At 44.1% G+C, this 15,373-nt stretch overlaps 2 long non-coding RNA genes across 2 annotated transcripts in view; both read right to left on the bottom strand.

The window, feature by feature from the left end:
* Positions 1-15,373, bottom strand: part of LOC112916283 (uncharacterized) — a 258,546-nt gene that overhangs the window by 154,649 nt on the left and 88,524 nt on the right. The window lies entirely within an intron of this gene.
* Positions 1,195-3,353, bottom strand: LOC140599645 (uncharacterized). The gene is made up of 2 exons (XR_012002531.1): positions 3,226-3,353; positions 1,195-2,341 (listed from the first exon to the last, which is right to left on the bottom strand). It is a non-coding gene; the product is annotated as an uncharacterized lncRNA (long non-coding RNA).

Genomic DNA, 15,373 nt, shown 5'->3' with positions numbered 1-15,373 from the left:
TGGCTCAGGTGGTTGAGCATCTGCCATCACCTCATCTCATGCTCCCAGGTCCTAGAATGGAGCCCCATGTCTGCTCCCTGCTCAGTGGGGAGTCTGCTTCTCCCTCTCCTTCTGACCCTCCCCCTGCTCGTGTTCTCTCTCTCTCTCTCTCTCAAACACATAAATAAAATCCTCTAAAAAAAATAGATCTGCAGCTATACGTACATGCACCGGGGATGTCCTGTGCTTAAAAGACACTGAGGAGTATCCTGCAGGCAGGAAGGTGGAGCTGCATGCCCCCTGCTTGGTGATGGCTGGGTGGGCTAGGAGGGGAGACTGTATCCCTCTCTCTCTTTCTCTCTCTCTCTCTCACCCAGCTACCTGCATCATACTGCTGACTTCAGGGGAAGCAGATGAAAACTCTCAGAGAGGCAGCCTCGGCAGGACCTGCAACACAAAGGTGTATTTGTTGCCAAGCTAGTCATTCTCTGCCTCCCTGTTTCTTGGCGGTTTCACAAAACCGCTTGATTGAACTTTTGCCCAGCTTCTGCTCGGCATTTGCACGTTTCTTGCAAACCAGCAAAAATTACTATTCATTGAGAAGCCATTACATGTAAGGCATCATTTCTGGCCTTTATATATTCTTACTTGACCCCTCAAACAACCCCGTGATGTAGGGACTCTTTCTATTGCCCATGGAAACACACACAAAATTTAAATAAGTTATCAAGGGCCCACAACTCATGTGATGGGACAAGACTTCACCTCAGATCTGTCTCTAAACCTCATATTCTGTTCACTGTGTTTCATCTGCCTAACTGCCACCCCCCAACCCACCACTGACCTTGGTCCCTCCCCCACATGTCCTGAATTTGGCTCAGAGCCTTGATTTCACCCACCCCTCCCAGGGTCCTCTCCCCTAGGTCTACAGCATGCTTTTGCTTTTGGCCTAATTAAGAGAGAAATGTTAGACAAGTTTATGGTTCAACCTGAAGTTCTTTCATGAAATATGGGACCTCCTGCACGCTGCAGTGGCATTCCACAGCTGGGAGCCCGCAGGACTATAGAAAGACAGTGGTCACACAAAGCAACAAATGCCTTCTGGTGGCTCTCCAGGCTCCCTGGGATGTGGTATGGTCCAAGAGTCTTCCCTACAGCCCACAAATCTCATGAGCAAAGATGTTCCTGGATAGCATCCGTGAGGACAGAGCCAAATTTCAACCCTTGGAGGGAGAGGTTTTATTTTCAGAAAATCTGTATAATATTAGCAGTTGCAGATTCCAACACATAAAACCAATGGACCGACTTATAACACCTCTGTTCCCTTATACCTGTAGGAAGCCAATATATCATATATTTGAGTGGCCATTTCTCTGCTTTCTCAATTATTCAGGACTCGTATCTGCATTTAAAAACTGGCTAGTGCATGCATCAAGAAAATGCAGGAATTTGAGCCCTGCTGACATACTTGTATTATCGGAGCAACTATTTCATTCAAACATTTGCTTTACTGTGTGTAGAGACAGAGTCAGAGCATGTTCTTAGAGATCCACTAACCCAAATCCCTCGTTTTTAGAGATGAGATAATACGATTACAGACAATCCATGAAGTGAAATAAAAGTCACAGTCAGGTATTATTTACAATTCGTGAGGCAATTCTTCTCTCTTCAAGACAGAAGAATGGCATCCCACAGCTGGCTGGCTGCAGCTTTTACAGCCATTCTGAGGGAAGATCACAGGAAGTTGTGCACGTGGTAAGGTTTAGGACATCCTGAATTTTCACCTGATTTGAAAGGAAAATGGAGCTTTGCATTTAAAGAGCTTTATAAATCAACAAGCAGAAAGACTCAAAAATACCTCCGTAGCAGCATGGCTCTGCATATGTATGACAAAAATCACCTTCTAATGACTAATTTTTTAATTACTAAACTTAGAAGAAATACTATATGCTCTATTCCTTTTAACCCCAAGCTTTGCCAATTTCAAAAGAAAACATTTTAAGTAGCCAACAGCACATTTCTTCATTTTGACTCTCGTTTGTCTAGATCACACAAAGTTGTTCTCTCCCAATTTCTAGAAGAGGCAGCTCATGTTCATCATCCTGAGGAACACAGCCAGATGACCATCTGGGAGGAGGAGATTTCCAGGAGCTTCTCCGGGCCTGCTGCCTTAGAGTTTACAGTGTTGTATTTTCATTGTGAATCAGCATCTCTTCCCCAGCGGTCTCTGTACGTCCTCAATAGCCTGGGACCATTCTTACATCTTTTGGCATCTCTGGTACCTGGCACATGGTCCAGGGCCACAGAGGTGCTCCAGTCTATCCAGAGCACAGAAGTCATCCACCTGTCCGGAACCCAGGACCTGAGCAAAAAGCACAACATCCCAGTAAGAGGTGGGGTAGGAATCTCAATCTCTAGAGGTTTCCAAAAGGATTTATTTCCTGCCTCTTCTGTCTAGAATATTAGTTTGGGTTCAGAGTGACACGCTGGACAGAATAAAGACCAGAATGCATGATGGAGCCATTGCCCAGCAGACCATTACCATCACTGCTCAGTGGAGTCACCTGAGCTTTCCGATGAACAGTTTCTAATATAACATTGTTATAAGCTAAAATATCCTTTAATTACAATAATTTAATACATTGCTAAGTGAAACCGTGTTGGAGTCACATCAGACTCCAGCAGAGCTGTCTTCTGCAGAGAAAGCCATTCATTACCAGCCTTAAGTGGTTTGCTTTAGGTTCTATATTGGTGGGGAGGGGTGCCCCCTTTTTAAGAAATTATTTCTCCTTAAAGTGAGGCTTTCAAAAATGTGTCTTTTAATCACCTATTTTTCTTAATGAACACAGAAATTCACCTTAAACTTCCTCCTCACAGCCTCCTCCTGACTCTGAGAAGAGGTGGGAAGAGAAGTTATCTTTTTAGGACCTGTCCCACAGAAACCACCCTCCCCAACCCAGCCCCTTGCGCCAGCAACTGGTGGCCTCTGAAGTGGGTGTATTAACACCTGTCCCAGGGGCTTCCTGCCTCTTGTCTCCCCCCCACCCTCACTCGCTACCCCTTACCTCTCCCTCCATGGTTTAGGAAGAGTGGAGCTGGATGCTCAAGTCTTTGAGGGTGTACTTGTCTTGGAGCAATGGAAGAGAGGGGGTAAGTGATAGAACTTCTCCTCTGAGTGCCTCTTCCTGAAAATAGCCTGGTTCTGACTATAATCCTCCACATCCTGGGAGCAAAAGGGAAGCTCACCTGCACCCCTCAGGGCGGGTTCCCATGCTGCGGAAGTGCTTCAAAATGAACTCTTCCTTTCTTATTTCAAAGTCTCATCTGCCAAACTCAGCAAGCTCTTCAATTGTCTTCTTCTGTGTTTGTGATCTGCAGTATTAGAGCATGAGTAGAAAACATCCAAGCTGTGAACGACCATGAGGAAGTGAAAACTGTGCTTCCAGTGCCACAGGGGATCAGTCTGCATTTCCAACAATACTGAACACACTTCAGGACTGACTTGACCAAACCCTGGAGAGGCCTGTGAACCTCTTAGCCAGCTGCAGACCACTCCAGAAGCACTTGGGCTGCATCTTTCTGCTGTGGCCATGTCCCCACCCGCCCTCAGAACTTAAATGCTGCCCCTAGAAAAGTAGGAAGGAAGAACTCCAAACTGATATGAAGTTTCTATCACTCTGGCAGAGTGGTGCCTCAAATTTGATATTAAATTTTGAAAAACAAGTCACGTTTTAATTTGTAAATCAAAGTGTGAGCCCAGAATACATGGAAGCTTATCCAGAATCTGCAAGAAGACTCATACAGTCATGAGCTGGTAAAAAGCTCTACAGATAGAACCAAGTCCACTGGAAACAGTGGCTGTAACCCAAGATGGACAACCAGACTCTCAGACATCATGGCTGACCTGCAAAAGCAAGTGACAAAGCAGACAGGGCCTCAAGGTGTGTCTGGGCAGACAGAAGGACAGAATCCAGGGCTCAGTGTGATGGGGTCATTTTATGCATCAACCTAGCTAGACTACAGCACCCATTTGCTTGGCCAAACACTAGTCTGGATACGGGCGTCAGGGTATTCTGTAGATCCGATTAACATCTACAACCAGTTGACTTTAAGTGAAGAAGATTGTCCTCCATAATGTGGGTGGGCCCCATCCAATCAGTTGATGGCCTTAGCAGCAAAAACTGAGCATTCTTAGAAAAAAGGGGGATTCTATCTTAAGACTGTAACACAGATATCCTACCTGGATTTTCAGTCTGATAACCTGCCCCACAGATTTCAGACTTGCCATCTCCTGCAATCTCATGAACCTATTGCTTAAGTGCTCAAGAATAACACATTTGTATCTGTGCCAGTATTTTACAACAAAGCAGTAATTCCTTTAAACCTCTCTTGATGATAGATAGATAGATAGATGATAGATGATAGATAGATGGATGGATAGATAGATAGATAGATGATAGATAGATAGATAGATAGATATAGCTAGCTAGCTAGACGATAGACCCTATTGGTTCTGTCTCACCAGCTAATCCTGCCTGTTACACCCAGGATACACCATAGAGTCCAATATTCAAATCTGAGCGTGGTACAGAAATGACAAGGAATCTCAGAAACCCTCATGGATATTGGTGTATCGTGAGGACAGCATAAATTCCGCCACCCCAGAGAGGGTCCAAAGGCAGCAGAAAGACTGACTCCGGAGGAGGGGGGGGGGGCATTGAGGGTGGTGTTAGGAAAGAGTCTTCAGCTGTCTTTCTGGATTGATGACACAGAATACCAAATCTAACTAATGCTTGCCCTCAAATTGGATGTAATCCTGGAGAAAGGGAAAAAGGGGAACTAGAAATTATGGTGACTGGTCCAAAAAGGGCTTCAATACAAATTAAGTTCAGATATTTTAAAAGTTCGTGGTCTGAGACTTATATTGACTCTACGCATCTATGGTTTTTAACCACAAATTATATTTCCCAATGTAAGTATAATCCAATTCCCTGTACACATGACATTTGTTGCCGGTGGTAGCAACAAGCTCCAGTGATAGCTAATAGAGACATTGTATAAAACCCCTACAAATAGATCCCTCCTGCAGGAATGTGTAGTCACACCTCTTGCTTTAATTCCAGTCCCTCATTCTTCTGACAGTTTAACCTGGATTCTTGAACTTCCATCACTCAGTCTGTTCACTGCGTGGTGGTCTGAACTCCAACACCCTCAAACCAGTGTTCCTGAAGTTGCAGCGCCTGATTTCATCGCCCTGCCTTAGCAAAACCTCTGAACTTGATCTTTGGACAATTTCCCTTATAGCATCTACCCACCCAACCCCATGCTATCCCTCTATCCTGCCCAGGCCCTGTCTTGGCACCACAAGGTTCCCTGCAGTACACAGACACACAAGACTTTATGAAGTAAGCTCCTGCCCACAGACATGCAAAGAAGAGCAGGTCAAAAAGACAACAAGACTCTGAAGAAAAGAAGGTAAAACCGTGTGTGAGATGGGATTTCCACATTTCACATCAAGCTAGATGAACATATCATGGTTGCTAAGGTACCAACTCACATATTTATTCAGAGCTGGCCGCAGAAATAATTTTCAGTTTCAAGGCACTGGAGAGAGTTGCTATGAATAATACATTTTTGTCTATGCCAATATTTTAAAACAAAGCAGCAGTATCTTATTTGTTCAAATCTGTCTGTGTTTTACATTACATTCGAGCATGAGTGTTTTAGCAGAAATTTCATTTGAAATGTGAAATTGTTTATGCTGCTGATGCAAATTCAAAACAATCTGCCATCTATAGATTTGCCATTGTAATGGATTTTTAAACACATTTATTATCACAGAATCACGGCAGAGAAGAGAGACCACAAATGTAGCACAAGTGTGCTTCTCTTCATGACATTTCCCAAGGAGATTTCTCTCACAGAGACTGAAGGTCTATGAGCAGTTCTGATCCCCCGAAGAGACCAGGCTCAGACAGAGAAAAAAGAGACTCTAGCTCAAAGCCAAACACTCGTTTGCTTCGCATCTGCTTCAAAGGTTTCCAGGACAACAGTTCAAATGAAAAGGAAATATACCGGTAGCATGAACACAAGAAAAAAATCTAGAATTCTAAGCTATGAATCTCAGTGGTGTTTCCAAACCACTATCCAGAGTAGTCACATGTCACGTGTTGTGCCAAGCATCCCGGTGAGCTCTATTCTTACCAGCTGTTGGGAGAAAAATCCTGTGGATATTCAGGGTCTGGCCACACTAGTGAAGTTTTATGTGTTCAATTGTTTGATGCAAATCAAAATATACCCTCCTCTGAAAAGAACTGGTCATTGTGCCTTATGTCACATGCCATGAGAAATAAGGCACAGTGTTGGGTCTATCTCTTCTGAAGCCCTCTAATTCAACTGTGATTTGGGTAGAGCCATGTTCTGAATCTCATACCTTTCTATATTCCAGTCTCAAGCATGTTCTAGAGCAGAAGAGATTTCTACAGCAAATCCAGTGGCCCTCTCCACTGAGCCACCTGCCCGGCACATCCAAGGTGCTAGGTGTGCCAAAAACAGATAAGTCTCTGGCAAACCCCACTAGAAGAGTCTCAGTTCAGACCCCTAGAGATCCAGAGGAAGACTATGCCTTCGACTGCGTGAAGTTTCCTGATTTGCAAAGCAATGCCTGGCTGTTAGCAGAGATTATGTGCTTGACCATTAGTGGGGTGCTCTAGAGTAAGTATTGTCCATTGTATTAGCCTATATTGGGCCAAAGAGGCTAAGTGTTTGTAGCCTGCCTCACTCAGGGAATGGGTTGCCCCAGGCAAGGTGACTTTGAGTGAGGCTGCTCTCTGCAGCTGGGGCAGGCCCCGTGGAGGCTGACCAAGAGTCTGCTTGCTGACCAGGCTCCCCTGCTCCCAAGAGCTGGGCAAAATGTTCTTTTTTAAAGGGGGATCCGAGCAAGAATCTCCATGTCTAGGATTGGCCCCCTGAGGAAGTGATTCCTTCATCATCAGGAAATGTTCTGATCTTTGATAGTACCCCATGCCCAAAGCCTAATCTGTCTGGTAGTAATATAGCCATTGTGGCTGTGTTAGGGTACTTGGGCTGCCACAAAAGAAAAATACCATAAGACTGCAAGGCTTCTACCACAAAAACGTCTTTTCTTATGATCCGGAGGCTGGAAGTCCAAGATCAATATGGTGACAGGGTTAGTGTCGGGTGAGAACTCTCTCCATGGCTTGCGATGGCCACCATTTCGCTGTGTCCTTACATGAGCCTTTCCTCTGTGTACCTGTGGAGAGAGAATCCTGGTGTCTCTTCCTCTTTTTTATAAGGACCCCAGTCCTGTAGGATTAAGTCCCATCCCTTAGGACTGTATTTAATCTTAATTAGCTCCTTAAAGACCCCACCTCTGAACATAGTCACTTTGGGGTTGGGGCTTCAACATATGCATCTGGGGGGATATAATCCAGTCCTTAACACCAGCTTCCGTATGATTAACGTTTGTGTGATACCTTTCTTTGTCTTCATACTTTTAACCCATCTTTTTCTCATATTTAAAAAGGATCTCTCACAAATGACATTTATATGCTCTTGCTGTTCTTCTGAGCGTATCAGCCATCTTTTAATTGGAGCTTTTCGTGTATTTTCTATTTCATGCAACTGTTGGTACGTTTGAGAGAAGTCTCCTATTGCTGTGTGTTTTCTATTGGCCTCCTCTGTTGTTTCTTTTTTCCCCTATGCTCCTTCCTTCCACTAGATTTATTAGCTGGGTTTGCTTTTTGTGGGGTTTTTTTAGTACCCCTAAAGCCATATGATTACCTTTATTAGTTTTTTTTTTAAGTTCTTCAGAGATTTCCCAACTAGGCACAAGGGGGCCAGGCCTTTATGCCCCCTTGTCAATAGTCACTGGCTATAGGCCACCCCAGAGAGAGGGCATGACCTGGGGCAAGGAGATTCACAGCTGACACCCACTGCAGGGCTGACACATCCCAACTGCCAGAGCAACTGCAGCACCTAGGAGATGCATCCTTACTCCTATGGGGTAATCTGTGCAGCACGTTCGCTTTGTACACAGAATGCTATGGGTGTGATCTTGGGTACTCTGTTATTCGTTGTTGATCTTTCAAGAATATTGAGGTTTGTTTCACCAGGCAATTAATTTACTTGCAAATCATCCTGGTCTTTTAAAAGCTCATTTTTAAATTTTGTTACGAAGGATCTATAGCAGTGGTCACAACTGGGTGCTGCTGACACTTAGTGCGTAGAGTCTACAGACTCTGCTGAACTCTGTTAAGCACAGGACAGCCCTTTTCCCCAACAGTGATCAGCCCCAAAATGTCAACAGGGCCAAGGTTGAGAAACTCTGACCAGCAGTGGTCTTTATCCTGTGGCTAATTAAGTCCTTCTCCTAAACCATGACCTTCTTTGGGGTGTCAGCAGGGTACCCAAAGCACTCAGCATGGCCTTTCCACTCTGAATGGTCAGAATTTCCATGTCTTCCAGGCCAGTGTCCCGTGGAGCTCACAGGAGTCGGCTTCCCTCTCCTAGCAGACTCTGGGCCCATGAAAATGCAGCTTGTATTCAGACAGGGCACCCTTTGCAGATTCCTGGAGCTCCCCCTCTAAATAGGTGCCTCCTCACCAGCAGGTCACCTGGCCAAATCCATTGCCAACAGCCCCAAACCTCTGATCTGTCTCAATTCACTAAGACCCTTGTGCTCCCTGCCTTCCCCTCCCTACATCATGGTCCCAAAACCCTCCAGACAGAGAGCAAGGCAGTGCAAAGCTCACCTTGGCTTTTCCTTCTTTCTTGGGTCACAGGCCTCTGCTGCCTATTGTCACATTTGAAAATAGTTGCAATATATTGTGTCCAGCTTCACTGGAAGCAGAAAAGTCTAGTACTGGACTAGTACTAGATGAATTTGAAAATTCATCACGGCCAGAAAGCACAGTCTCACAAGTTGGGTTTGGTGAATTTCCTTTTTCTTTCCGTTTCTTGCTTCACGCACCCCTCACTTCCCCTTCACCAGGCTGCGGGTTTGTGTGCATGAACATGTGTGTGTATGTATGTGTGTGTGTGTTCCCTTTGCGTGCGTTTTCTATTAATCTCTCGTGAATACTGAAAATCTGCTCTCGTCACTAAATGCAATTCACTGGTCCCCAGATCGTAGATAGCACTCTGACAAATAGACTGAAGAAAACTAGTTGGAAAGTCTCAATCTTTTCCCCATTAATATTTTGGGCTTCATTTAAAAAGTGGGTCCACAGTCACAGGGCCTGCCTTGCCGCCCAAAACTGGACAAGCCCCTGGCCCTGGCTGCCCCCAACTCTCAACCGTCGTGGCTTCTTTTAAATGTCAGGGTTGGTGTATATTCCACACATATCCACCCCAGGGGCCCCCAGCAACCTCTCCTGCTGCAGAGGAAACACGTCCCCCGTGTGGCCTATGTTCCCACTCCCATGCACCTGCAATGGAAATGTCTGAATAGCTTTCTCCACCTGTAGCCTCCCAGGACTATTTGCACAAACTCCTGGGATTTTAGCACAGTGTTCATGTTTCACGTGACTCGATTTTGTGCGCAGCCCTGAAGCTCACTCACAACAACCACACTCTTCAGCTTTAATCCCAATTCCTTTCTGCTCGAACTCTTTCGCATAGCCTCCGTGCAGCACTTTCTCAGATCGTGTCCTCTTGTTTATATATAGAAGGTACAGCAGCCTTAGTCACACACAATCGGAAGTCCTTCCAGGATGTGGCATTCTGTACTTCTGACCTTTTGGTGAACTTTTCTAACCATCATCACTTTTTTTAGACCATTTCATTTTCTTTTTTGTTTCCAGTGGCTCTAGCGATTGATGTCCTTTGAGGAATCCCACCTTACAAAGAGATGGAACTGATCACTGTGAGTCAGTCAGTGAATGTCCGGAAAGTAGTCACCCTCACACTGTTCTGAGACGTGGCCATGGGAACATGCAACCACGGAAGGCACCGGCCATTAGCCAACCTCCCCTCTGGCGAAGTGCCTTCCTCCTGTGGAGTAGACTTGGGGCTGCTGAGTCAAACCCACCCTCAGTAACATTCTGGAACATGCCAGACCCCCAGCGAGACTCCCAAGGAAGGAAACCAGGGAAGCTAAGTACTGGAACTCTGGCATAGTACATCCCGTTTATCACCTAATGTTCTATCATAGCTTTTCCCTAAGTCAGTTGGGTCATCAAATATCTGCCTGGCAACTTCGTTAATAGCTTTCAAATATCCTGTGGTGTAGACTCGTCATGTGTATACGCCATGTATTAGCCTTTCCCCTGCTCTTGGCACATGTCAGTTGCTTGATGCCTTTTTGTCGTTGAGCTCCCTGTGAAACTGGGGAAGCAATGCAGAAGTGTTCTACTTCTGAGAAGTGGAGACAATCCAAGGTGGGCTTTAAAGAAAGACTGGTGTTATGGAGAGAGAGCTTTCAGGCTATCAGAACATTTTAGAATTCACCCTATAGTGCACTCTCCTCTCTGCAAATTAAACAGGTACACTTATTTAAATGTTATACATTGGGTCCCTAATTAGATTAGTCCATAGAGAGGAAAATGAAGCAGGTGGTAGATAAGACTCAAATGAGAGGTGTGGGAGATCTGCGATAAGATTGGAGGAGCATGACAGGGTCTTTGGCCCTGGCCCCAGGAGGCTGTAGCAGCACCAGGCACCACAGGAAGGGAGGCCTAGTGTGGCGGTACAGTGGGCGGGTGGGGGGGGGGCAGGGGAGACGAAGGTTGTGCACAGGGCGCTGGAAAACCCAATGGTCCAGACAGATGCAACGTAGCAAATGGTTTTGTCTTTGCTCAGTAAGGGGCTGGGTTCTTGTATCCCTTCTGGCTTTTGCACATCCCCATGGCTGGATGACCCCTGCTACAGTCTCCCTGAATCACATAGTGCCTCTCTCCTTGCAGATGAGCTCAAGAACTATTAAGGACAGTTTGATGACTTCAACTAAGATACAGAAGTCCAAGATCCAAAGCCACCTATTTTCTTGAAAGAAGACAAGTAAGATTCACTTTTGGCTGAATCTATGAAATAGAAAAATAGGAGAACAAAATAGCTTCATTAGCACAATGTTCTTCTCTAGTCGTGGTACAGCTTCCATTTTACAGTTACTACTTATTTGAATTATACTGTCCACAGTCCCAAGGGGAATTGAAATCCTGTCTCTTAATAGGCAAGGGCAGCTTTAACAAGGCAGCCAAGGGACCACAGGTGTATGCTGCTTCTCGTGATCACTCTCCTTAGGTGTCACTTCCACGCCAACGATGGCATCAGGAAGGAAGGGACGGTCAGGTTCTTCATCTGCTAGGTTGTTCAGCCCAAACCCCTGCATATTTGTTTCCCTAAACTCAATTATTCTACAGGCTCATATTATATTGAATTACACATCTCACAATATTCGAAATGGCTCATTTGTTCTGGGAATTACATGCCTCTAATTGTATCACAAAAATGCTGACACCCAGCAGAATGGTAATGAAACACAGTATACCACACAACGGTCTCTAGAATGCAAAGCAAGATGGCATATTTAAACATTGCTACAGTGCCAGTCAAGTGCAAAATGTATGGGAGCAAATGCTATTAGGTATAATAATGATTTGTATTTATGCCACTCACTTCTCCACAGAGCTTTACTGTAAATCTTACTGCCTTTGGGTTAGCTTTCTATCTTATAGCTTAAAGGACTCACTCGGTTGTTCTCTCAAAGGCACATAACCATGTCTGAATAACCACTTTGCCACTGAGAGTAGATTGCCTAGGGAACTAGGCAAGTCACTAGTGGTGACCTCCTGTAGTGGACACCGTGATATGCCACATACCACACATAACGACTGCCCAGTGCAGGAGGAAACAGCCAGGCATGCTGGGACCACCTGCCAAGTGCACCCGGCTTCTGACCCCTACACAGCATGCCAGCAGAGGTTCTGTGGAGCCTGTCAAGGCCAATCTGGCCTCTGCTGGTCCTCCTTCCATGGCTGTTCATGGGGAAAGTGCTCCCTGGTAAACTTCCTGCACACCATCTGCATCTCAGGGTGTGCTTAGCACCTTTATCACCTTCTCCCTCAAGTTCGAACTCCTCAGCCTGGCTGCTGAGCCTCCTAAAATCTAGACCACCTTTCTCAAATGTTGATGACTAAAAATACACGCATGACGGAATCTTTCTCAGCCATCAAAAAGGATGAGATTTTACCATTCACATCCACATGGACGGAACTGGAGGGTATTATGTTGAGCAAAATTAATTGATCAAAGAAAGACAATTATCATATGCTCTCACTCATATGTGGAATTTAAGGAACAAAACAGAGGCTCATGGGGAAGGGAGGAAATAAAGTAAGATGTAATCAGAGAGGGAGACAAACCATGAGAGACTCTTAACTCTAGGCAACAGGCTGAAGGTTGTTGTAGGGAAGGTGGGGTTGGGGTAACTGGGTGATGGGCATGAGGGAGGGCACGTGTTGGGATGAGCACTGGGTGTTATATACAACTGAAAAATCACTGACCTCTACCTCTGAAACCAATAATACACTATATATTAAATAATTGAATTTAAATAAAATTAGTTTAAAAACAAGAACAAAAGCAAACAAAAGCTGGACTTTTCAGGTTCTCCCATCCATTCCGTAGTCATTTCTGCTTGTGTCTTTTCAAACGGGAGATTTTGCACCCTAAATATCCATTACTAAGTATAAGATCAATACACTTAAAAAAAACAGACAGCTCAGAGGCCCCTTGGAAATTGATATAAATGAGAATGGAACATAGATGGCAGCCAGTTTTGATGGAAGAAGAAAAACTATCACTGTGTCTACTTCTCGAGGGTGATTCAGTGATATAGGAGTATCACAGCGATGATCTGTGATCCAGCCCTGAGCACCCTGAAACCAACCAAACGAAACAAAACCAGGGGGAAAAGAAAAGATGAGAAAAGAGAGAAGATGAGAATATGCCAGAGGAGAGGAAGAAGCAACTCCATGTGGGCCACGTGAGCCACGTGGGCACCAACACTCACCCCAAAATGCCCAGGCCCCGTCTCCTATCTCATCAAGGGCCAGCTGTTGAGAAAAACCAGGTGTCTACACACTTGAGGAATATTCTGCTTCTGATGTCTGGTAGGGGTTTACACTGTGTGGGGGGGGGGAGAGAGAAGGTGCAGTTGAGGGAAGGGATTATGAGATACTTTTACATCCTGCTTAGCTCTCAAGTCCACACCAGCCTCAGAGGCCAGTGGCTTGGTCAAGATCCCAGAGTTAATGACAGCACATCAGTTTCGCACCGCTGGGGCCTTTCCACCACATCGTAGCACCTCTGAAAGATCATCAGGCTGAAACCAAATAGCACTTTTGCCATGACAGAGGCACCAGAAACCATCATTTAAATTAAGGATTAAGTCTGTAATGGTGACATTTCAGGCAACTTGCAGAGTTTTAGTTCACATGAAACAAATGCAAACCCTTCATAATCCTTTTCCAAAAATACTTAAAACTAATTTTTACTCTAACAAAAGCCATGTTTCCAAAAATCAATGAACATAATTCAAAACTCTCATCTTAATTACATTTTCTTGAGTAAGCTCCTTCTCTCCGATCATTTTTGCTAGAGCCTGAAACCTTTAGCACAGGGCTGAGCTAGTGTAGAAGAGGCATTTGGGGCTCTATGGATCTAACAGAAATTCTACACAAAATAGTCACTGAATGGTGTCATAGAATATCTAAGTTTCAGCCAACAAAACAAAGGCTGTGAACACATTTAAATATTAAAATATCCCATCCAGTATAAAGTGGATAAATGAGGTTGTCATACAGAATTAATAATTTCCATTGTGAGGTCCCGTGTGTTACATGAAGATGTAATGTCATCTCTAATAAAGGGAAGCAGTCCAGTAAGAAGAACTCATCAATAGACTCACTGGATTCCATAATAAATGCTTTTAGGACGTGGCTCCTTGAAAATCACTGTAATAGAGCACATGAGGTTTATTGACAACACTGCATAACAGGATTTTCCAAGGAGCTTATAAAAAATATGATGAAAAAAATAAAAATAAAATAAAATAAATAAAAATAAATAAATAAAAATAAAATAAAATAAAATAAAATAAATAAAAAATATGATGACTGTGCCCACCATAAACATATTTCATAGACTCACTCGGGGCAGAGCCAGCATCTGCTTTTTTAACAACTTCTCCAGACAACTCTTCTCCAGAAGAGCCAAGCTTGAGAACTCCAACACAATAGCATGGTCCTAAGCTTGGGAAACATTCCTTCTCCTGTCTTAGTAAGCTTTTTCCTGTCCTAAGAACTCTAGGAAGTCTTCCTCCACACCAATCCTTGTATTTATCCAAAACCTACGAAACATTCCTTCTCCTGTCTTAGTAAGCTTTTTCCTGTCCTAAGAACTCTAGGAAGTCTTCCTCCACACCAATCCTGGTATTTATCCAAAACCTACGAGATATCCCAACATGCATCCACTCACCAAAACTCTACAAGTCAAAGCGCTGAAGATAGATTTGACAATGAGAAGGTCTCAGCTTAAATGCCATCCTATGTGCCATCCTATGTGTCATTGCACTGCTAGGGTCCTGGGTAGTAATAAACATATTTCAGTGCAGTGTTGGAGCTCGCGGCAATACCAATTGCCTTTTGTAAAAGTGAAAAAAAAAATTATCCAATAATTTAATCATCATCTGGTTGTAAACAAAAGTGACAAAACAAAATTCTTAAAGTCACTGATAACTATTTTTTAAAGATTTTTATGTATTTATTTGAGAGAGGGAATGAGCGTGGGGTAGTGTCAGAGGCAGAGGGAGAAGCAGATTCCCCGCCAAACAGGGACTCTGATGCAGGGACCTTGAGATCATGACCTGAGCCAAAGGCAGATACTTAACTGATTGAGCCACCAGCAGCCCTAAACATTTTAATTTTTATAATAACTAGGGTGGCACACCATTTAAGGGGAAGCAGAGAAGAACTGCTTCTCCAGTTCTCTGCTGAGTGAGCTGAGCTGCCTCTCTTGTTGAATACAGCAACATGTCTTTGCAACACTTAGCCATTGATAAATTCTCTTTTAAAATTCTTATCACAAAGACACTTTTTCATGACGTTAGTCTCAATTTACATATGTAGCCTGCTCTCTTCAACAACATGAGAGCCAAGCAAGCATCTTTTAACTATTTCAAAAGTTACAGAAATGAGACAAAAATTCTGTTAAATATTACAAGGTCATAAAGTTCACTGGCTCTCTTCAAACTTTGCTGCTAATTGTGTATAAATCCTCAACAGAAACTCAAACAGATTCAATGCTCTTGCTCTCTCTCTCTCTCTCTCTCTCTCTCTCTCTTTCAGCATCTCCTTTCTGGCAGAAAGGCATA

The sequence above is a fragment of the Vulpes vulpes genome, chromosome 7, assembly GCF_048418805.1.
Source record: "Vulpes vulpes isolate BD-2025 chromosome 7, VulVul3, whole genome shotgun sequence".
Lineage (NCBI taxonomy): Eukaryota > Metazoa > Chordata > Mammalia > Carnivora > Canidae > Vulpes > Vulpes vulpes.
The sequence above is the reverse complement of the archived record's forward strand: the minus strand, read 5'-3'. Positions and strand labels throughout refer to the sequence as shown.